This window comes from Salmo salar, chromosome ssa11 (assembly GCF_905237065.1).
Source record: "Salmo salar chromosome ssa11, Ssal_v3.1, whole genome shotgun sequence".
Lineage (NCBI taxonomy): Eukaryota > Metazoa > Chordata > Actinopteri > Salmoniformes > Salmonidae > Salmo > Salmo salar.
The window spans coordinates 13,461,794-13,484,313 of record NC_059452.1 but is presented as its reverse complement, the minus strand read 5'-3'; the positions used below and the strand labels follow the sequence as shown (position 1 = coordinate 13,484,313).

Sequence of the window (22,520 nt, the reverse complement as noted above, 5' to 3'; positions counted from 1 at the left end):
TATTGTGGTGTAATGTTTTGTTGCTGTGTTGTATTGTGGTGTAATGTTTTGTTGCTGTGTTGTATTTTGGTGTAAAGTTTGGTTGTTGTGTTGTATTGTGGTGTAATGTTGAGTATCTGTGATGTTGTTTATATTTTGGTGCTATGCTCCTTTTTTGCAATGTACTTTGCTCTTCATAATTTCATGTTTATATTTGCTACTTTATTATATTTTTAATCTGTACGTGTCCTTGAAAGGCGCAAATAAAATGAATTATTATTGTTAATGTATCCTAGCACTTTAACTCCTCACACACTGCCCTCTCGGAGCAACTCTTCATTTCATCTCTGTTCTCCCCCAAAGGCAGACCATCTGTGGTGTGTGGTTTTTTATAGCACGTCTGTAGATACTGTTCAATTAGGCTTTCAAATTCCAGAGCATACTGTATCTTAGTAGAATAATGCTAAAGGTCTTCAATGACATCACCGAGGGACCACGTGACACAAAAACACATAGGGTCGATATAGCATAAACAACATACACCCACATATGTATACATATGTAGAAACAGATGCATACACAAACAATGGTGTACACACACACGCGCACACACAAACACAATTATGATTTGTTAGTAGCCAATTAAAGGTGTGAAAACATGAAGATACCAAATGATTGTATTATAATTGACTCAATGCAGAATTCAGAGATCAAGCTGATTGGTGTGTTGGTGACCATACTTTATAAGATACTGTATGTTCTTACTGTCAGGACTGTGCAATGCCTGAAATAGTATCTACTGGTTGTTGTGAATAACATTGTATAGTGAGAGCTAACAATGTTGTCTACTCTTCTGTACACAACTGGCAAACGAAATACTTACTCTGTGCTTTGTCCCTTATTTTGAACAGTTCAGAATGTATGCACTTTTGTCTATCTAAAAGCACTTATCACTACATGAATCGTTATCAATCTTTCCTTTTAAATGATCTGAAAACATGTAAATGCATAGAATATGCAAATCAAAATGAAATAAATTCTAATGTTAAAATGCCCATTAGTTATTCATCACTAAACTATTTCATCTAAAGCACTTTTTTTTAATCTAAGTGCAAAAACGGACACATGTACTTCAAGTCTCCACTGTATTTTCAAAGGCTGTTCTAGGCACATTAAAAATGCATAAGGACACAATAATTAGACAGAATATTTTCTATCAGAGAAATGAAGAAATCTAAAAAAGCTTAGAGTATATGAGATATTTCTGTCCTTAAAAATATTTGAAAGGTGAAAGGCACAAGGCTGAAGGAAAAAAAAGGATGAAGGAAAAAAAAAAGGAAACCGCACACTGTTCTTGATAGTATCCCTGATATTTAATAAGCTTACGTATCGGCCTAACGGCCTTCGTCAGAGCTTTTGTGAATTTTCTGAAAACAGCACCTCTATGTAGACCTAGCCCCACCCACATCTGTTCCACGTATGGAAAGGGGTTGGAGGCAAAGGAAAATAAATAAATAAGTGCTACCAAACATAACAATATGCATTTCACAAATATTACAAAAGTGTATAGACAAGACGCACCGAACACGTCCATAAAATCACAACGAGGACATAGCAAGTTTTCATTAATCATTGGGTACATCATACGAAAAAACAAAGTAATCTTGAATAGGAACATATTTTAAATTCACAACATAACATACATAGGCATGAGGTGTATTCAGGCACAAGGCTAAAACGCATGCCTGTTCTAGACCATTCCTTTCGTTCATCAAGCCCTCGGCTAATTTGTCCCCACTCCTCACCACGTTCTGTTCCTATTGTGTGTATTCTTTTTTAGTTGGGCGCACATTTGAATTACTAATTCAACTTGTTTTAATATATTCATAAGACTCATCAAGGCAGACTCATATATCAAAGTGCACAAACTTGTATTGATGTTAAATATCAAAGTGATTACATGGCAACATCCATAGTGTTAGCTCTTAATTGCGCCGCTCTCTGTCCGAGACGCTAGAAGTGTGACGAGAGGAAGCCTGGGACTTCCCTTTTTCATGGTCAGAGAAGGGGAGGCAGGCAGGCAGGCAGGCAGGCAGGCAGGCAGACAGACAGACCGACAGACAGACAGACAGACAGACAGACAGACAGACAGACAGACAGACAGACAGACAGACAGACAGACAGACAGACAGACAGACAGACAGACAGATACTATAGATACTATAGATACTATAGATACTATAGATAGAAACTATAGATACTATAGATACTATAGAAACTATAGATACTATAGATACTATAGAAACTATAGATACTATAGATACTATAGATACTATAGAAAGTATAGATACTATAGATACTATAGATAGATACTATAGATACTATAGAAACTATAGATACTATAGATACTATAGATACTATAGATACTATAGATAGAAACTATAGATAGATAGATAGGTAGGTATAGATAGACAGATAGGTATAGATAGATGGATAGATACTGTAGATAGATAGATACTATAGATCGATACTATAGATAGATACTTTAGATAGATACTATGGATAGAAACTATGGATGGATACTATGGATAGATACTATAGATAGATACTAAAGATAGATGGTAGGTATAGATAGATAGATAGATAGATAGATACTATGGATAGACACTATAGATAGACACTATAGATAGATACTATGGATAGATAGTATAGATAGATAGATACTATGGATAGACACTATGGATAGACACTATAGATAGACACTATAGATAGATACTATGGATAGATAGATACTATGGATAGACACTATGGATAGATAGATACTATGGATAGACACTATGGATAGATAGATACTATGGATAGACACTATGGATAGATAGTATAGATAGATAGATAGATACTATGGATAGACACTATAGATAGGTACTATGGATAGACACTATATGTCACGTTCTGACCAGTAAAGGGGTTATTTGTTATTGTAGTTTGGTCAGGACGTGGCAGGGGGGTATTTGTTTTATGTGGTTCAGGGTGTGTGTTTATGTAGAGGGGTGTTTGGTTAGTGTTTTCCGGGGTTTTTGGGCTATGTTCTATGTTAGTATATTTCTATGTTCTAGTCTAGTCTTTTTAGTTCTATGTTTAGTTTATTGATTTGGCCTTCAATTGGAGGCAGCTGTTCCTCGTTGCCTCTGATTGAAGGTCCTATATAGAGGGGTGTGTTTTGTTTGGGTTTTGTGGGAAGTTGTGATTGCATAGCTGTGTTTAGCCTGTAATCATGGTCGTTTGCATGTTTTCTTGTTTTGTTTTCAAAATAAATATATAATGAGCACTCAACCCGCTCCGCTTTGGTCCACTTACTACGATGATCGTTACACTATAGATAGACACTATAGATAGACACTATGGATAGACACTATAGATAGATACTATAGATAGATTAGATAATATAGATACTATAGGTAAGTAGGTATGGATGGATAGATACTATAGATAAATACTGTAGATAGATACTATCGGTAGGTAGGTAGGTATAGATAGATACTGTAGATAGATAGATACTATAGATAAATACTGTAGATAGATACTATCGATAGGTAGGTATAGATAGATAGATAGATAGATACTATAGATAAATACTGTAGATATATACGATAGATAGATACTGTAGATAGATAGATACTATAGATAAATACTATAGATAGACAGATACTATAGATAGGTAGGTATAGATAGATAGATAGATACAATGGAAAAATACTATAGATAGATAGGTAGGTATAGATAGATATATACTATGGATAGATACTAAAGATTGATACTATGGATAGATACTATAGATACAGTTGAAGTCGGAAGTTTACATACACTTAGGTTGGAGTCATTTAAACTCGTTTTTCAACCACTCCACAAATTTCTTGTTAACAAACTATGCTTTTGGCAAGTCAGTTAGGACATCTACTTTGTGCATGTTTACAGACAGATTATTTCACTGTATCATTCACTGTATCACAATTCCAGTGGGTCAGAAGTTTGCATACACTAAATTGACTGTGCCTTTAAACAGCTTGGAAAATTCCAGAAAATGATGTCATGGCTTTAGAAGCTTCTGATTGGCTAATTGACATCATTTGAGTCAATTGGAGGTGTAGATACATTATTCCCCCAATATGGACTGACAGATGGCATACATTTATGAAGATGTTTATAAAAGCATTGTTTTAATCTTTTTTCCCCATTATGTTTTTGAAATCATATTTCTATTTTCCTCTTAACTAATGAGAAAACTATTTCATAGGCCGTTGTACTTATATTTCTGACATACATTTAAAACAAGCAAACAACACAGCTTCACGCCGCCTCCTGTATGGTTTGTATGATATGGACACAGCCATGCATTTTGCAGGTGTGTGTACTATAAATAACCAACAAAGGAAACGACACTAAAAACATGAAAGGCAATGATTCATTAGTACTGTTTTACATTTTCATTTTTTCTTTCTCTAATTAGACCCACAAATAATAATATTGTTGTGTTCTTGTTTCGAAAGGGAGAGAATAATGAATCGTTACAAGGAGGGGATTTTTGGTTAAATTTTTCTGCCCCTCCTTTGTAGCTGGTAAAATGATATTGCACTCTCCAATGTAACACCATTAACTCCTCAAGACTCTTTCCAGGTCACACATTTTTCAGCTATGAGTTCATTCTGCTTAGACCGATATGCGGTCTTTTTAATGAGGATATTTCTGGGTGATTACCTCTGCCCATGATACGCCACTTAATGCGAAATACCTAATTGATGTAAATCAAATATGGTTAGCAGCGACTAACTTGAATCCTCCTTTCTCTTTATTCAAAGACTATTCACATTGCCTTTGCAAACAATAAGTCACCCTCAAACCCTTCCGTCTGATTGGACAGGAAATCAACAGGACACTTGGGATGACATTTCTTTTTTTTCCTTTTTTCAATTACCCAACTCCGAACGGGAAACTCACACAATTTCCAGGAGCAGAGGCGTAAATGTGAGCGCATGCTCACAGAAGCAGAAGAGTGGCTACTGAGGAGACGTGCTGGCATTTGACTTTGCTGAATAAGCTTAAGGTGTGCATTGCAGCAGGTTGGAAGTGTTATTGAGGGGAGAGAGAATGAGAAGGAGAGAGAGTCTACTTTGGTCCTGTTCATTAAGCTCTGTCTCAATCAGTGGTGAAATGAGGCCTGCTGAAGAGGCGGAGAGGATAGGATGGGGCCTTGTTGAGGCAGACTGGACACTCTCTCAGGGTCGCTTCACCTCCTCGCCTGGTACACATGGGCAGACTCCAGAGTTTGTAAACGTCCCCATCCTACACTCCACCACTCAAAAGGTAGGGTATCATATTTCAAATGTTAATCAAGACAATATGTTACGTGCAGAATCATAATCATACTACATGATTACATGTGTACTCCTGATTTAGTTAATTTCAGCAGTAGACCAGGGATGAAGCGTGTGACGTTTAACACAAACACAAAGTGACAGGTCTCAGCGCTGCTCCCTTCCAGTCTGTGTGCTGCTGGGAGCCCTGCTGCCTCGTATCAAAGCACTCTCTTGGGGTACTGTAGCACCAGGCCTCAGTGAAAAGCTCTGATGTACACACTACAGTAAATCCACAGCTTTGTGTCACTGTCTCCTCTCGTCCCCTCTAGCTTTGCCAGAGTGGTGCCCGTGATCAGCGCTGTGCAGCACCAGTGGAACATCATCCTCAGCGAGCAGAGCAGGGAGAGCGAACTGCCTCCTCTTCGTCGTCATTAAGCCGGATCAGAAGCGGCGTCCTCCCAGCACGACGACACAACGCTCCCGAAAATCCTTAACCATCAAAGGCAGTGTTGTCTATCAGTCAGACTGGCTCACGGTGAGTGACTGAGGGAGAGTGACACTAAGCACAGGCTGAATACACCTCAGTCAGGCCTGGCAGGTTGCCATGACAGCGGGGGTGGGCAGGATGTCCCTTACCAAGGAGGATTAGCCCATTTAGCTGCCATCCCGGTGCCAGTCGGTGCCACTCTCCACTCCACTTCACCACAAGGTGTCACATATCGATAGGGGCAAGACGATCACACCGGGTGAATTGCCATGTCAGGATGACTGTAAATATGTTTTCTGATATGATCAAATGTTTCACTGTCAGGAACCGTGACAGGTTGGCGTCAAGAAAAACACCAGCATAGGATATGAGGGAATTACTAAAAATATGACCCAAATTCAAGCCAAAGAACATTTTGAAGGAGGTGGCTGGGTTTAGGAGTAGTGTGCTGCATTGTCTGTACAACATCACCATGCTGCGCTATGAGATAACTATGAGATAAAGACAAAAGTATTTTCAAGCAAAACCAGCCAAGATAACCTTTTGAACAACATAACTGCTGTCTTAAAAACGTGGCTGGATGGATGTCGCTGTCCCTGGCCTGAGTGTAGTAGTTCATTTGAGGTCGATGTATTGAATGAGACATTTGCAGGCAAAGAGTTGAAGCTTGCCATATGTGTTTGATTGTGAACGGTGTGTTTGATTCTTCGTTAAAGATCGCTGATCTTTAGCAAAGGACTTCATTTCAACTGTGGATTGATCCTCTTCGTTGACAACAGACATCAGATTGTCTCCGTGGCGTTGACCGCTGTGTGCCCCGAGTCACGTTGTAACTGCATTGTGTTGAATGGATTGCTTTAAATGTCGCATCCCATTTCCATCGCCAAACTATACATACACTCAAGTGAGCTAATAATCCAGCTGTGTCCGTTGAGAATTCAAATTCCTCACTGTGACATCAGCAGCAACACAAACGCGAAATATGCCTGTACGTAAGGTGTTTTTTTGTACATCCCTATCTTGAACCACAGGCTTTGATAGAGATCCTGTTCAATTAAGTGCTAGGGCATTATCCTGCGCATTCTCCCAGTCACTTCTTTAATTTAGTTGTTATAATTAGGCATTAACTGGTGTCAGTTCTGCGGCCACTAACAGCCCACTCAGTTCTGCTTGTCTGCATTATCACAGTTTGGGGGAGAAAGTAAATTATAATGAAGGACTATATAGTCCAATTACAGATAAAAGCAGCCAAGTGCAGTGCTGTAATTAGGTGCCACTACCTCTCCTTCCTTCAGAATGGCATGTCCATGGGAATACCTAATAGCCATTTTTATTACTTTTAACCCATTACTCATGTTTTTAACCCAAGGACTTTCAATCATAGAGACGGGCCAACGGCAAGAGCCTCCTCTAGCATTGCAAACAATTATTGTACGCATCACACACGTAAAACAAAGTTAGCAGGTTGGAGAGGATGGGGTGAGATGGAGAATAGAAGGGCTTGGTGTTGTGTTAGCTGCACGGCTGTGGCCCTTCAGGAGGAGTGAAGGGTTGGAGGAAGAGGAGGCACATCCTCATGTTCCCACTTTAATGGGTCAGTATTTAATTATTTGGAATGGCGTATCTATCTGTCTGTTGTAGCCGGCCATGTAGTTCCTTGGTGGAGCACTTACAAGGCATCTGTGTAATTAAACTGTAAGATAACCCCTCCGTTCCTCTCTTTTTCACTACTCTCTCTCCTTTCCCTCCTCTCTCTCTCTGTCAGGTGAGACAACATGCTTTGGAAGGCTTGAATTCAGAAGGCAGAGGAAGATAGTGGAACGAGGAGGATTTTGGGGTTGGAGGGAGGGGGTTGGTAGTTGGTGGGTCTTGTTCAAAGTCCACTGAATACTCTGTCTGGAATTGACTTAGTTTCATATGATACACCAGGATTGTAAGAAAATCAAGATTTGAAATCCTTCTTGTATTAAAATCAAGCATTATGGATATCAAGGAGCATATCATCCACCGTACTATTAGCCAACACAACAACTACATTTTCTGATGAAAACATCCTTCTAACTTGTTAAAGGAAATACTACAAGCCCATCCAGTGGAACATAAACGTCTCAGCATTGACAGCTGTCGTCCATTTTTCACAGACAGACATACAAATGAGGATACACATCAAACTTCTCTCTAATCTACGTCCCCGGAAATGCAGAAACGTCTTTTGGTTGTAATTTGACAGGGCTCTGGATGCGTGTTTAGACTTTGATGGCATATATAACATACTGAAGGCCTGACTGTGTTTGGACTGCTGTTCAGACTGTGTTGTGAATGCATTGTTTTCCAGAGTTTGGTGGCGACAGACGATGGATTAAACGATGAATAAGTGATTTATTAGCTGCCGCTGTCACGCTGGTTAGATGGATTACTACAAGTGACCTATGACCCCACTTACCAGAGTCCTCACCAGTGTTTCAGAGCAGGAGAGGTGTGTGTGCCTGTGTTTGGACTGGGGAGGTGTGCTGGGCGCTCCGCTGGCCAGCTGTAATCTTGTGACAGGATGGGACTACTTGATCAATTGCCTAATGAACAGTGTATTTCATTGGCCCAATGAACTGACTTGCTTTAGCCAGACAGATGTACCTTGCCATGGGTAGTGTGGTGTACCTGGTGTATGGTGTACTCAAAATAAACAAATATATATGAGAGATATGTGATTGTAGAATGCCCACATCAACATGCCCACTATTCTTCAGTGTTCAGCCATTGTTTGCTTGAGGCATTGAGTGAAGTGGTGGGTTGGGTGCAAAATATGGCTAGTCTGTAAATGTTTTATTTCTTCAGTACTCTTTAAGTGAAAACATCTGAAATTTGAGATGTTGTGATGAAAATAAAATATGATGTCGAAATAGCTATTCTTGTGTTTCTAAGTTGTGAATATGTTATTTACTAATAAACAAATCAACATATTTTTCAAATAACACATTTTTAAAACATGTATTAATCAAGCAGATGATACCTTTAAAATATTAAATAGCATTAATTCATCTGTAGCTTATTTGATCAAAATATATATTTGTTTATGTTTTACTTAAAACCATGCAATATTTCCAGACTTCAGGACATTGTCATTAAAGTTTAAAAGGTGAAAACCCAACCCAACATGTCTATGTTGGCAGAGTCTGTTTGAATGCCAGCTGCAGACTGTTTCTAATTGTGGACAGACATGGAATTAAATCGAGGGGAATGATGGGATTCATTGGGCCTCATTGTTTTTGCCTCTGCTTTGCATCTGAAATGTACCAACACTGTTCTGATTAGGACCATCTCCCCTCTCTCTCTCTCTCTCTCTCTCTCTCTCTCTCTCTCTCTCTCTCTCTCTCTCTCTCTCTCTCTCTCTCTCTCTCTCTCTCTCGTTCCCCCTTTACTGTCTCTCCAATGATGAGCTTTTGCAATAAAATCAAAAAACAAAAGGACAGAGGTTTTGTACCTCGGCTGACTTCGTTATGGCATCCATAATAAAGAAAAGTAATATGCTTTAAACATTAAATAAGACTTTAATTGGAGCACATGAAAAACGTGCCATCGGAAGATGTAATTGAATGTCGCCATGTAGCTGGGGGAATTAAAATAGGTCATTTTCTGTGTTGCTTTATGTTTGATTGAATCCACTCCTAAGTGGTTGAGACAGTGGAATGATCAGTTTTAAGATGCTATTTGAAGTGTTCAATGCCAGCATGCCTTTTTGAAAGCAGAGGAGAGAGAGAGAGGGAGGAGGGGAAGAGATGACAGAGACAAATGTCTCTGCATTGACAGCTGTCCTCCATTTTCTCACAGACAAACAAATGATGAAAAAAAACGTCCATCGCTCATTAATCCTCCTTCCCGGAAATGCAGAAACGTCTTTTGGTTGTAATTTGACAGGGCTCTGGATGCATGTTTAGACTTTGATGGACTGTCCTGAAATTGTACAAATGAAAATATATACATAGAAAGGTATTCGATAGAGTTGTGCAGTAATGTAATGGTCATTGTAAACAAATATGTAGCAATATTGCCAATATTAGCCATATTCAAAATGGTTTGTTTGAAATATGTGTGTTCAACCTCATCAAAAGACACTGTAACATTGTAACAAGTGTTTCCTTTGGTTGAGGTTAAATTCTAGGGACAGACACTCTCTTTAAATGTAATTTCACAGCACAGCTATATCAGGTCTCTCACAATTCCCAGAGAACAAACGAGGCCACTCTCTGAGCCAGCCTTGGAAGCCCCTAAAGGCCCCGGTGGGAATCCAACACGAAGGGAAGCTCACTTCAACACGCTCACGGGAGAGATAGATCCATAGGGGCTAAACCTCATCATCCAGGTTAGTCCCACCCTCCAGCATCCAGCATCATCCAGGTTAGTCCCACCCTCTCTACGGGCTGGCACTGCCAATGATCTACCAGCGGCTGTACAATGGGTTGACCACTCAGTACAAGGTATAGGCCTATCAAAAATCAAAAGACGCTGATAGTCACACGCTATTGTCTCACGGTGTGTGTGTGTGTGGATGGGAGTTGTCTATGTGTGGAGAAACAATTTAAAAGCTCTCTCTCTTTCTCTCTCTCAAATGGATAATTCTGGTGATACCTGTGACAGGCCATGATTTAGATTTTGATTTATGTTCTTCCAAAAGCTAAAATCAAAGAATCCATCTAGTGCTATTTTATGGCAGCTGAGATGATGAATGGCGCAGTCTCTCGGCCAAACCACGCCGCTGTGTCTTTGCCCTGGATTTTAATTGCTAAAGTAGCCAGTCATTGCTCAGGATTCAACGGCGAAAGGAGCATACTCTCGCCCTCTCTCTCTCTCTCTCTCTGTCTCTCTCAGTCTCTAGCTCTCTCCCTCTCTTTCACTCGCTCCCTCTCTTTCTCCAAAGTGCAGAGGAGATGGTTGCTTTGAAGGAAAATTGAATTTAGTTTACAGTAACTTGCTGTTAAATCATTCATAGCATCGCCATAGGGAGCTCGTTTAACAAGTATAACTAATGGCTTTTGTAATGGGACAAACTTTGAAGTGTAAATTTAGCATGTATATTTAATGTATGGAAATAATATTTTTTAAGTAATACGCCAGATAAGAATTTGATTTGTTTTTTGATATTCAAATGTCCAGAGCATCACCTATTTTTCTGCATGACTACTCTTCATTTTTCTCATGTATTCTTTCTGAGGGACATTTCCTCCTTTTACCTTCATTTTGGGAGTGTGAAGGAGAAAAATGAGGTTCAGGAAGAAAAAGCTAGATTAGTATACAAAACACTGTAGTTATGTTATTGACTTTGATAGCCCAAGTGACAAATAACAGTTCCAATGGAATACTCAGCACAATTCGTGTCGCTCGTTATAAGTGTGTGTTCTTTCATATGAAGTCTGAAAGGCGTTCTCATTCAAAAAATCTAATTTTGCTCAGTGATACTTCACGGGCCATAAAAGTGATACAAACATGTAAATAAAAGCAGTCCTCCACCCATCTATCAGAGGGGGAAATGTGACTCCCCTCCCCATTAGAACATTTTTAAACAAAGTAGTAACATTGCTTTTCAAAGTCTCACATAATCAATGATGCAAATTATAAAAACAAGCAGGCAATAAATTATTTCACGTCTGCAGACCCAGTGATAATTTGTAATAATTTTTAATAAAGCATGATTGTAGTTTGTAGCACTGAATAATTGAATCAAGTGGAAATGTGGAACATTAAAAAAAAATACATCTTAAAACCCCTCCCACAAATATTGTAGTGTTTGTGTGTGTAGAATATCCTTCATGGTGTATGTGTGAGGTTTGCTTTGTGTATATGTGTATGTATACAAATGGCATGACTGTTTCTGCTCTTTTCATCAGGGCATTATATCAATGACACCAATTGCCCTGAAAGCGCATTGTTTGGATGATAGTAACAGTATCCCTTGGACATGAGAAACAAACCAGAAAGCCACATATACACATGCTGGAATGGATGAGAAAGAAAGCCTCAGGTAAAACCCAGCCTGGCACTCATTTATAACAATGACACGGGAGCGAAGTTTCTCTAAATGAGCCATTCAGATAGCCAAACCAGTCATTTATCCTGATGATTAATACAAATGATATTCGTAATAATAAATATCACTGCCTTACAGCACGAGCAGGGAGCAGGGTGAGGAGGGCTGCACATCCACACAGCTAAACATCCTCAGTGCACAGAATATCTGTGTGTAGGTGTATGGGTGTGTCTGTGTGCAGGTGTATGGGTGTGTCTGTGTGCAGGTGTATGGGTGTGTGTCTGTGTGCAGGTGTATGGGTGTGTCTGTGTGCAGGTGTATGGGTGTGTGTCTGTGTGTAGGTGTATGGGTGTGTCTGTGTGTAGGTGTATGGGTGTGTCTGTGTGCAGGTGTATGGGTGTATCTGTGTGTAGGTGTATGGGTGTATCTGTGTGCAGGTGTATGGGTGTGTCTGTGTGTAGGTGTATGGGTGTGTCTGTGTGTAGGTGTATGGGTGTGTCTGTGTGTAGGTGTATGGGTGTGTGTCTGTGTGTAGGTGTATGGGTGTGTGTCTGTGTGTAGGTGTATGGGTGTATCTGTGTGTAGGTGTATGGGTGTATCTGTGTGCAGGTGTATGGGTGTGTGTCTGTGTGTAGGTGTATGGGTGTATCTGTGTGCAGGTGTATGGGTGTATCTGTGTGCAGGTGTATGGGTGTATCTGTGTGCAGGTGTATGGGTGTATCTGTGTGCAGGTGTATGGGTGTGTGTCTGTGTGTAGGTGTATGGGTGTATCTGTGTGCAGGTGTATGGGTGTGTGTCTGTGTGTAGGTGTATGGGTGTATCTGTGTGCAGGTGTATGGGTGTGTCTGTGTGTAGGTGTATGGGTGTATCTGTGTGCAGGTGTATGGGTGTGTCTGTGTGTAGGTGTATGGGTGTATCTGTGTGTAGGTGTATGGGTGTGTGTCTGTGTGTAGGTGTATGGGTGTATCTGTGTGCAGGTGTATGGGTGTGTGTCTGTGTGTAGGTGTATGGGTGTATCTGTGTGCAGGTGTATGGGTGTATCTGTGTGCAGGTGTATGGGTGTGTGTCTGTGTGTAGGTGTATGGGTGTATCTGTGTGCAGGTGTATGGGTGTATCTGTGTGCAGGTGTATGGGTGTATCTGTGTGCAGGTGTATGGGTGTATCTGTGTGCAGGTGTATGGGTGTGTGTCTGTGTGTAGGTGTATGGGTGTATCTGTGTGCAGGTGTATGGGTGTGTGTCTGTGTGTAGGTGTATGGGTGTATCTGTGTGCAGGTGTATGGGTGTGTCTGTGTGTAGGTGTATGGGTGTATCTGTGTGCAGGTGTATGGGTGTGTCTGTGTGTAGGTGTATGGGTGTATCTGTGTGTAGGTGTATGGGTGTATCTGTGTGCAGGTGTATGGGTGTGTCTGTGTGTAGGTGTATGGGTGTGTCTGTGTGTAGGTGTATGGGTGTGTCTGTGTGTAGGTGTATGGGTGTGTGTCTGTGTGTAGGTGTATGGGTGTGTGTCTGTGTGTAGGTGTATGGGTGTATCTGTGTGTAGGTGTATGGGTGTATCTGTGTGCAGGTGTATGGGTGTGTGTCTGTGTGTAGGTGTATGGGTGTATCTGTGTGCAGGTGTATGGGTGTATCTGTGTGCAGGTGTATGGGTGTATCTGTGTGCAGGTGTATGGGTGTATCTGTGTGCAGGTGTATGGGTGTGTGTCTGTGTGTAGGTGTATGGGTGTATCTGTGTGCAGGTGTATGGGTGTGTGTCTGTGTGTAGGTGTATGGGTGTATCTGTGTGCAGGTGTATGGGTGTGTCTGTGTGTAGGTGTATGGGTGTATCTGTGTGCAGGTGTATGGGTGTGTCTGTGTGTAGGTGTATGGGTGTATCTGTGTGTAGGTGTATGGGTGTGTGTCTGTGTGTAGGTGTATGGGTGTATCTGTGTGCAGGTGTATGGGTGTGTGTCTGTGTGTAGGTGTATGGGTGTATCTGTGTGCAGGTGTATGGGTGTATCTGTGTGCAGGTGTATGGGTGTGTGTCTGTGTGTAGGTGTATGGGTGTATCTGTGTGCAGGTGTATGGGTGTATCTGTGTGCAGGTGTATGGGTGTATCTGTGTGCAGGTGTATGGGTGTATCTGTGTGCAGGTGTATGGGTGTGTGTCTGTGTGTAGGTGTATGGGTGTATCTGTGTGCAGGTGTATGGGTGTGTGTCTGTGTGTAGGTGTATGGGTGTATCTGTGTGCAGGTGTATGGGTGTGTCTGTGTGTAGGTGTATGGGTGTATCTGTGTGCAGGTGTATGGGTGTGTCTGTGTGTAGGTGTATGGGTGTATCTGTGTGTAGGTGTATGGGTGTGTGTCTGTGTGTAGGTGTATGGGTGTATCTGTGTGCAGGTGTATGGGTGTGTGTCTGTGTGTAGGTGTATGGGTGTATCTGTGTGCAGGTGTATGGGTGTATCTGTGTGCAGGTGTATGGGTGTGTGTCTGTGTGTAGGTGTATGGGTGTATCTGTGTGCAGGTGTATGGGTGTATCTGTGTGCAGGTGTATGGGTGTATCTGTGTGTAGGTGTATGGGTGTTTGTCTGTGTGTAGGTGTATGGGTGTGTGTCTGTGTGTAGGTGTATGGGTGTATCTGTGTGTAGGTGTATGGGTGTGTGTCTGTGTGTAGGTGTATGGGTGTGTGTCTGTGTGTAGGTGTATGGGTGTGTGTCTGTGTGTAGGTGTATGGGTGTGTGTCTGTGTGTAGGTGTATGGGTGTGTGTCTGTGTGTAGGTGTATGGGTGTGTGTCTGTGTGTAGGTGTATGGGTGTGTGTCTGTGTGTAGGTGTATGGGTGTGTGTCTGTGTGTAGGTGTATGGGTGTGTGTCTGTGTGTAGGTGTATGGGTGTGTGTCTGTGCACTTTTCTGTAATTGTGCTACACCTCTGTGATAGCTGCACATATTATGTGTAGATAATAGGGGTGTGTGTGTCCGTGTCCAAGCAGCATTAGATTCTATGAGGGAGAAATATCATATGTGTGTGTGTGTGTGTGTGTGTGTGTGTGTGTGTGTGTGTGTGTGTGTGTGTGTGTGTGTGTGTGTGTGTGTGTGTGTGTGTGTGTGTGTGTGTGTGTGTGTGTGTGTGTGTGTGTGTGTGTGTGTGTCCTTGTTTTCCTACATTATCGAGGTGATGATCCTGCTTTCAGACTGAATGCCCTACAGAACATACATTTTGTATCCGTTCCTGAGTTATTCCTAAATATTGGCCCTATTATGTATTTATTCTTTGCTCTGATATAATAATACACCAACGAGCGCTGTCCTAATCTAGGGAAGAAGGGAGCCACTGTAGTCGGGCCTGAAACAAATGAAGCTGTCACTGAAACACAAAGCCCCAGAGAAAAATTAGAGAGCTGGATGCCGTACTTATGCAGAGAGCTCTGCTTTTCTCTAGCCATCTCTCTTTTTATCCGCTTCTCTTCCCTCGCTTGCACACCACCACAGCACTGGTTGTTCATCTCTGAGGATTATGTAATGGTGAAAAATATTATTCATCAAACGTTGCACCTCACCTCCCCACCTCTGCTAACATTCCCATGGTACACCAGTGTCCACCTCCACCCCCTGCCCTCACACCCCTCTTTACTTGCTGTGGCAGTGCACTGTGATTAAGCTGTGTCCGACTTTTAACTTCCACATTCCCACTCCGGCATGTTACACCACTTTAGCTCCCAGAGAGAGGACTGTCCAGCTTTTTCCTCTTCCACTAAATCAACAATTTCCCACTTCAAATCATGCTACATAATACACTTCCCCACTCCACCAACCATGGCGTGATGAGGGGAGGAGAGGCTAGGGAAAAAATAGAATCATATATCTGAGAATCAACATAAAGAGTCACTTCAATTGTAAGGGGAAGAATGTGTTGATGACATCGCCTGATAAAGTTTATGTCTTCCTGACATTTTATTAAAGTAAACACGTTCCAACCTACATGACATCACTAAGTAGGTTAAGTGTAGTCCCGAGCCGTCATCGATCATTACAGAATGTAGCTTATTCGGCTGCTCGGAGTGGTAAAAGTTTTCCACTGTATCGAGATGACATTTAATTTTTCATATCTCCTCCGTAGTCCTGGAATGAATTTTGGCAGACCTGATGCAATTTAGCAGCTTGGCAGTTTAAAATTGGGCAATGAATCACGCGGATTCAATGGGTGCGAGTGGCTGCATAACATTTTCTCTGTGTCAGGAGAAAGAGAGAGGTGCTGAGTCTTTGGACAGTGGACCCCTCCCCCCATCCCCATCTTACCTCCACTGTCCTCCTCCTCCTTCTCCTCTCTGTCTAGTGAACACAGTAACAAATCCCTGCTGTTCCCCCAACCTGGGAAAGATACAACATTAATATCCACATTAGCTGTGAGGGGCCCAACTGAATTAAATACAACAGTTCAATTAATTTATTTCAGTTAAAATCAGTAAGTTATGTTTCTTACAATGCAGACTTACTGTAATAATAATGTTATAACTGTTATCATATGATATTTTTATTTCACCTTTATTTAACCAGGTAGGCTAGTTGAGAACAAGTTCTCATTTGCAACTGCGACCTGGCCAAGATAAAGCATAGCAATTCGACACATACAACAACACAGAGTTACACATGGAATAAACAAAACATACAGTCAGTAATACAGTAGAACAAAAGAAAACAAAAAGTCTATATACAGTGAGTGCAAATGAGGTAAGTTAAGGCAATAAATAGGCCATGGTGGCGAAGTAATTACAATATAGCAATTAAACACTGGAATGGTAGATGTGCAGAAGATGAATGTGCAAGTAGAGTGTGCAAGTAGAGAAGTACACTTCTCCTTAATGCAACCTCTGTGTCAGATTTCAAAAAAGCTTTAGGGCGAAAGCAAACTTTGTGATAATCTGAGTACAGTGCTCAGACATCACAACAAGCCATACAGATATCCGCCATTTTGGAGTCAACAGAAGTCAGAAATAACATTATAAATATTCACTTACCTTTGATCTTCATCGGAATGCACTCCCAGGAATCCCAGTTCCAGAATATATGTTTGTTTTGTTCGATAAAGTTCATCTTTATGTCCAAATACCTCCATTTTGTTCGCGCGTTCAGTGGAGTAATCCAAATGCACTGTGCTCGCGCAGTAAATTCAGATGAAAAGTCAAAAAAGTTATATTACAGTTCGTAGAAACATGTCAAACGATGTATAGAATCAATCTTTAGGATGTTTTTATCATAAATCTTCCATAATATTCCAACCGGACGATTCCTTTGTCTTCAGAAATGGAAAGGAACACACCTAACTCTCATAGGAGCACGCGAGATTGAGCTCATGTCATTTTCTCAGTCATCTGACTCCATATGCTCTTATTCAAATTTCAATCAAATCAATCAAATTTATTTTTATATAGCCCTTCGTACATCAGCTGATATTCTCAAAGTGCTGTACAGAAACCCAGCCTAAAACCCCAAACAGCAAGCAAAGCATGTGAAAGAAGCACGGTGGCTAGGAAAAACTCCCTAGGAAAAACTCCCTAGAAAGGCCAAAAACCTAGGAAGAAACCTAGAGAGGACCCAGGCTATGAGGGGTGGCCAGTCCTCTTCTGGCTGTGCAGGGTGGATATTATAACGGAACATGGTCAAGATGTTAAAATGTTAAAATGTTCATAAATGACCAGCATGGTCAAATAATAATAATCATAGTAGTTGTCGAGGGTGCAACAAGCACGTCCGGTGAACAGGTCAGGGTTCCATAGCCGCAGGCAGAACAGTTGAAACTGGAGCAGCAGCACGGCCAGGTGGACTGGGGACAGCAAGGAGTCATCATACCAGGTAGTCCTGAGGCATGGTCCTAGGGCTCAGGTCCTCCGAGAGAAAGACAGAAAGAGAGAAAGAGAGAATTAGAGAGAGCATATTTAAATACACACAGGACACCGGATAAGACAAGAGAAATACTCCAGATGTAACAGACTGACCCTAGCCCCCGACACATAAACTACTGCAGCATAAATACTGGAGGCTGAGACAGGAGGGATCAGAAGACACCGTGGCCCCATCCGATGATACCCCGGACAGGGCCAAACAGGCAGGATATAACCCCACCCACTTTGCCAAAGCACAGCCCCCACACCACTAGAGGGATGTCTCCAACCACCAACTTACCGTCCTAAGACAAGGCCGAGTATAGCCCACAACGATCTCCGCCATGGCACAACCCAAGGGGGGGCGCCAACCCAGACAGGAAGACCACGTCAGTGACTCAACCCACTCAAGTGACGCACCCCTCCCATGGACGGCATGGAAGAACACCAGTAGGCCAGTGACTCAGCCCCTGTAAAAGGGTTAGAGGCAGAGAATCCCAGTGGAAAGAGGGGAACCGGCAAGGCAGAGACAGCAAGGGCGGTTCGTTGCTCCAGCCTTTCCGTTCACCTTCACACTCCTGGGCCAGACTATACTTAATCATAGGACCTACTGAAGAGATAAGTCTTCAGTAAAGACTTAAAGGTTGAGACCGAGTCTCCGTCTCTCACATGGGTAGGCAGACCATTCCATAAAAATGGAGCTCTATAGGAGAAAGCCCTACCTCCAGTCGTTTGCTTAGAAATTCTAGGGACAATTAGGAGGCCTGCGTCTTGTGACCGTAGCGTACGTGTAGGTATGTACGGCAGGACCAAATCGGAAAGATAGGTAGGAGCAAGCCCATGTAATGCTTTGTAGGTTAGCAGTAAAACCTTGAAATCAGCCCTTGCCTTAACAGGAAGCCAGTGTAGGGAGGCTAGCACTGGAGTAATATGATCAAATTTTTTGGTTCTAGTCAGGATTCTAGCAGCCGTATTTAGCACTAACTGAAGTTTATTTAGTGCTTTATCCGGGTAGCCGGAAAGTAGAGCATTGCAGTAGTCCAGCCTAGAAGTAACGAAAGCATCTCCCCATTCACAGTAGAAGCATAAAACAACGTTCTAAAGACTGTTGACATCTAGTGGAAGCCTTAGGAAGTGCAAAATGACCCCACAGACACTGCGTATTAGATAGGCAATCACTTGAAAAACTACAAACCTCAGATTTCCACACTTCCTGGTTGGATTTGTTCTCAGGTTTTTGCCTGCCATATGAATTCTATTATACTCACAGACATCATTCAAACAGTTTTAGAAACTTCAGAGTGTTTTCTATCCAAATCAACTAACAATATGCATACCCTACCTTATTGGCCTGAGTAGCAGGCAGTTTACTACGGGCACGCTTTTCATCCAGACGTCAAAATACTGCCCCCTACCCAAGAGAGGATAACCTGTAGCCAGTGGGTTTGGCGACGAGTATGAAGCGAGGGCCAACTAACGAGAGCGTACAGGTCGCAATGATGGGTAGTGTATGGGGCTTTGGTTACAAAATGGATGGCACTGTGATAGACTGCATCCAGTTTGTTGAGTAGAGTGTTGGAGGCTATTTTATAGATGACATCACCGAAGTCGAGGATCGGTAGGATGGTCAGTTTTACGAGGGTATGTTTGGCAGCATGAGTGAAGGATGCTTTGTTGCGATATAGGAAGCCGATTCTAGATTTAATTTTGGATTGGAGATGCTTAATGTGAGTCTGGAAGGAGAGTTTACAGTCTAACCAGACACCTAGGTATTTGTAGTTGGTCAGAGCCGTCAGAGCCGTCCACAGTAGTGATGCTGGACGGGCGAGCAGGTGCGGGCAGTGATCGATTGAATAGCATGCATTTAGTTTACTTGTGTTTAAGAACAGTTGGAGGCCACGGAAGGAGAGTTGTATGGCATTGAAGCTCGTCTGGAGGTTAGTTAACACAGTGTCCAAAGAGGGGCCAGAAATATACAGAATGGTGTCGTCTGTGTAGAGGTGGATCAGAGAATCACCAGCAGCAAGAGCAACATCATTGATGTATACAGAGAAGAAAGTCGGCCCGAGAATTGAACCCTCTGGCACACCCATAGAGACTGCCAGAGGTCCGGACAACAGGCCCTCCGATTTGACACACTGAACTCTATCAGAGAAGTAGTTGGTAAACCAGGCGAGGCAATCATTTGAGAAACCAAGGCTGTCGAGTCTGCCAATAATAATGTGGTGATTGACAGAGTTGAAAGCCTTGGCCAGGTCGATGAATACGGCTGCACAGTAATGTCTCTTATCGATGGCGGTTATGATGTCGTTTAGGACCTTGAGCGTGGCTGAGGTACACCCATGACCAGCTCTGAAACAAGATTGCATAGCAGAGAAGGTACGGTGGGATTCGATATGGTCGGTAATCTGTTTGTTAACTTGGCTTTTGAAGACCTTAGAAAGACAGGGTAGGATAGATATAGGTCTGTAGCAGTTTGGGTCTAGAGTGTCACCCCCTTTGAAGAGGGGGATGACCACGGCAGCTTTCCAATCTTTGGGAATCTCAGACGATACGAAAGAGAGGTTGAACAGGCTAGTAATAGGGGTTGCAACAGTGGCGGCAGATAATTTTAGAAAGAGAGGGTCCAGATTGTCTAGCCCAGCTGATTTGTATGGGTCCACAATTTGCAGCTCTTTCAGAACATCAGCTATCTGGATTTGGGTGAAGGAGAAATGGTGGGGGCATTGGTGGGTTGCTGTGGAGGGTGCCGGGCAGTTGACCGGGGTAGGGGTAGCATGGTGGAAAGCTTGGCCAGCCGTAGAGAAATGCTTATTGAAATTCTCAATTATAGTGGATTTATCGGTGGTAACAGTGTTTCCTAGCCTCAGAGCAGTGGGCAGCTGGGAGGAGGTGCTCTTGTTCTCCATGGTCTTTACAGTGTCCCAGAACTTTTTTGAGTTAGTACTACAGGACGCAAATTTCTGTTTGAAAAGCTAGCCTTAGCTTTTCTAACTTACTGTGCATATTTGTTCCTAACTTCCCTGAAAAGTTGCATATCATGGGGGCTATTCGATGCTAATGCAGAACGCCACAGGATGTTTTTTTGCTGGTCAAGGGCAGACAGGTCTGGAGTGAACCAAGGACTATATCTATTCCTTGTTCTACATTTTTTGTGTGTGCCATGCTTATTGAAGATGGTGAGGACGGCATTTGGTGATGAGGGGTGGTCGTTTGGTCGCAGACCCATTACGGATGCAGGCAATGAGGCAGTGATCGCTGAGAACTTGATTGAAAACAGCAGAGGTGTATTTGGAGGGTGAGTTAGTTAGGATGACATCTATGAGGGTGCCCGTGTTTACAGATTTGTGGTTGTACCTGGTAGGTTCATTGATAATTTGTGTGTGATTGAGGGCATCAAGCTTAGATTGATTGGTAGGATGGCCGGGGTGTTAAGCATGTCCCAGTTTAGGTCGCGTAGTAGCACGAGCTCAGAAGATAGATGGGGGGCAATCAATTCACATATGGTATCGAGGGCACAGCTGGGGGCAGAGGGAGGTCTATAGCAAGCGGCAACAGTGAGAGACTTGTTTCTGGAAAGGTGAATTTTTAGAAGTAGAAGCTCGAATTGTTTGGGTACAGATTTGGATAGTAATACAGAACTCTGCAGGCTATCTTTGCAGTAGATTGCAACACCGCCCCCTTTGGCAGTTCTATCTTGGCGGAAAATGTTATAGTTAGCGATGGAGATTTCAGGGTTTTTGGTGGTTTTCCTAAGCCAGGATTCAGACACGGCTAAGATATCCGGGTTGGCAGAGTGTGCTAAAGCAGTGAGTAGAACAAACTTAGGGAGTAGGCGTCTAATGTTAACATGCTTGAAACCAAGGCTTTTACGGTTACAGAAGTCAACAAATGAGAGCACCTGGGGAGTGGGAGTGGAGCTAGGCACTGCAGGACCTGGATTAACCTCCACATCACCAGAGGAACAGAGGAGAAGTAGGATAAGGGTACGGCTAAAGGCTATACGAACTGGCCGTCTAGTACGTTTGGAACAGAGAGTAAAAGAAGCAGGTTTCTGGGCACGATAGCATAGATTCAAGGCATAGTGTACAGACAAAGGTAAGGTAAGATGTGAGTACATTGGAGGTAAACCTAGGCATTGAGTAATGATGAGAGAGATATAGTCTCTAGAGACGTTTAAACCAGGTGATGTCATCGCATATGTAGGTGATGGAACAACATGGTTGGTTAAGGCATATTGAGCAGGGCTAGAGGCTCTACAGTGAAATAAGACAGTAATCACTAACCAGGACAGTAATGGATGAGGCATATTAATATTAGAGAGAGGCATGCGTAGCCAAGTGAACATATGGGTCCAGTGAGTGGCTGGGCTGACTGGGGACACGGCGATTCAGACAGTTAGCAGGCCGATGCTAACAAGCTAACAGTTAGTAGGCCGGGGCTAAACAAGCTAGCAGTTAGCAGACCGGGGCTGGCAAGTTAGCAGTTAGCAGACCGGGTTAGCAAGCAAGCAGTTGGCAGACCGGGGCTAGCAGTTAGCATACCGGGGCAGGCAAGCTAGCAGATATTTGCAAGCAAGCTAGCAGTTAACAGACCGGTGCTAGCAAGTTAGCCTTTGGGGGACGTCGAGATGGGGGTAAGTCTGTTTTTGCCTCTTCGTGCGGTGACGTCGATAGACCAGTCGTGGAATTAGTAGGGTTCCAAGTAGCTCCAGGTAGATAGTAGGCCGCGGTTAGCAGAATGGGCCTTCAGCGGACGTCGCGCCTGAGGGGCCTGTTAGAATCCTCGGACAGATTATGTCGGTATTCCAGTTGTAGAGGATCGGCG

General features: G+C 42.7%; 1 long non-coding RNA gene across 1 annotated transcript in view; it reads left to right on the top strand.

Moving 5' to 3' along the window:
* The window catches only part of LOC106562070 (uncharacterized), a 30,137-nt gene extending 21,422 nt beyond the window's left edge, over positions 1-8,715 (top strand). The window contains exons 2-3 of the long non-coding RNA XR_001318967.2: positions 5,663-5,868; positions 7,586-8,715. This is a non-coding gene — a long non-coding RNA (uncharacterized lncRNA). The remainder of the gene's footprint in view (positions 1-5,662; positions 5,869-7,585) is intronic.
* The last annotated feature ends 13,805 nt before the right edge of the window (positions 8,716-22,520 follow it).